Source organism: Mugil cephalus, chromosome 8 (genome assembly GCF_022458985.1).
Source record: "Mugil cephalus isolate CIBA_MC_2020 chromosome 8, CIBA_Mcephalus_1.1, whole genome shotgun sequence".
Lineage (NCBI taxonomy): Eukaryota > Metazoa > Chordata > Actinopteri > Mugiliformes > Mugilidae > Mugil > Mugil cephalus.
This window is the reverse complement of record NC_061777.1, coordinates 495,251-497,612: the sequence shown is the minus strand read 5'-3', so window position 1 is coordinate 497,612 and position 2,362 is coordinate 495,251.

Sequence of the window (2,362 nt, the reverse complement as noted above, 5' to 3'; positions counted from 1 at the left end):
ATCAAATCCAGACAACAACAGGTCTTTCTTGACAACTTTTTAACTTTCTGAGCATCTCCATCCCAGTGGAATGAGTTCCTGAATGCACCTTTCTGTCATCACACCTGGACACCTTAAAGTCCAGGTGTGAACACCGATGTGGTCTCAGTCCACATGTGGAGATGGTCCGGGACACATGTGCCCCAGAGTTAAAGTCAGGTAGAAATGAACCTGAATAAATGACGTCTCTTCGTTAGTGATCAGACTTTTAACAGAATCTGGACGTGGAGCTGAGGACAAAACTAAACTAGAAACTAATCTGAACCAGATTCCGCTCAGGAAATGATGTCCTTTCAGGGGAAGAAGCTCCTTTTGAACACAAAATTAATGTTATGATTACAGCTCCATCTGATTAGTCCAGAAAACTTGCTCACTTTAACCATTAAAACCATGACTGAGACCTGCAGCACTGAACTCACAGTGTGTTTACTCTTATTTGCTCCAATTAATTGTGGCTATTTTACATTTTACTGTCAAATATGTCATGGGTCTAACCCTAACCCTAAGTCATATGGGGTTATTATTCATGTAAACTGGGACCTTCAGAGTATAATACATTCCTGTCCGACTCCATCTTTAACTAAAATCACAGTAATACATGAAAAATGTAATCAAACGTCAGAAAATGAAAGTAGTAGTAGAGTCTACTCACCAGAACCTTCTCTGTAGTCTTGTGAAGGAAGAAATGATGTGAGCCTCACAGAGAGCTGAGTCAGTGAATCAGAAGATAATGATTGAAAGGTTTTATTAAACTGACGGCCTTTTACATCCAGTTTCCTGAAAAACAGCTGTTCCTGTATCCTGGTCATCGCTAATTTGATGTTTCATTATCAAACATTAACAGACGATGTGAGGAAATGCTGCTCTCAGGCAGTTTTTGTACAACACAGAAGCTTCTCTCTCAGAGACGACAACATCTATTAAATGAGGATGAGAACTTTACCATCTTTTCCTTTTAGGTTCATGTTAAAAGTCTGAATTTTAGGCCATTACAGACTCTACTTAATGAAAACTGAAACAAGTCATTGTGCCTTTTGTTGTGGCTTTGTTTCTTTTTTGAATAAGTCGTGATCTATGAGTCCACCTCAGGCCTTTCTGGGTACAGTTTGCATGTTCTCCCTGTTTTGCATGTTTTTTTCCGGGTACCCCGGTTTCCTCCCACCACCAAAGACATGCTTGTTAGGCGACTGGTGACTCTGAATTGACCCAATGCTTGTTTGTCTCTGTGTTAGTCCTGAGATAGACTGGAGACCTGTCCAGGTTGGACACCGCCTCTCCCCCAATAACAGCTGGGGCAGACTCCAGCAACCCCACGACTCTAGTGAGGATAAGAGGTAGAAGACGAGACGAGACAAGACGAGACGAGACGATCTACATGACTGAGAGCCTTCACAGACAGGTCAGAGGTGAACAGAGTGAATCAGAACTGGGTGTGGGAATAGCAGGAGACATCAGGAAGGAAAGGAGTGCTGGACACTGTTTGATCCGGTTTAAAACATAGGTCACATTATTCAAAGGTTAAACTACATAAAATCACCCATCTCTGAAAAATACAGTCACACAGAGGCCGACTTACTTTACAGATATGCACTGTGTCCAAAACTACAACATTTCTGGACAGATTTTCTTTCTCTTTTCAAAGGTTCTTAGGAATTACAATGAATAACAAGAAAACCAGATCCACTCTTGCTCCTACTGGAGGCTTCAGGGAACTCTAAAAGTCTGCAGAATATTCAGCGCTGCCTTCTGACCCACGGCCTCCTGTGTGGTTAAAAAGTCATCCTCTCAAATTGAAAATCAAAGAAGGTTTTTAGGGCCTGGGTAACTGCATTGACTGATACATCTTAAAAGGACTTGGTCTGAACAACAAGACGGACGTCTTCAAGAAGACCTGGAATCCAGTGACCTCATATTTAGGACAATATGTAGCACGAGGTAGGACAGGGAGAGTTTTATTATTTTATTATTTACTTTTATTTATCTCCCCATGTATCGTTGATTTAAGTTATTTGAAACAGAGGTAAACAGAGTGACATCCAAATGAGGTAAAACCAGTTAAATACTATAGAAACAAAGTGCAGGTGAAGAGGAAGCTGATGCAGCTCATTCATTATAATGTAGAGTCACATTTGAAGCTTCTCCTGTTGTTGAGTTCCAGCTCCATTCAGGATCAAAATAACCCAGAGATTATATGAATGAAGGTCGTAGTGCTGACATGTTAATACTGTGTGTTCAAAGGCATCAGGTTAAATACTGAATCGCTAATGTGCTGTATTTTATTTCAGCAAATCTATTCTGAACGTTTAAAAATGAAAATGTAAGT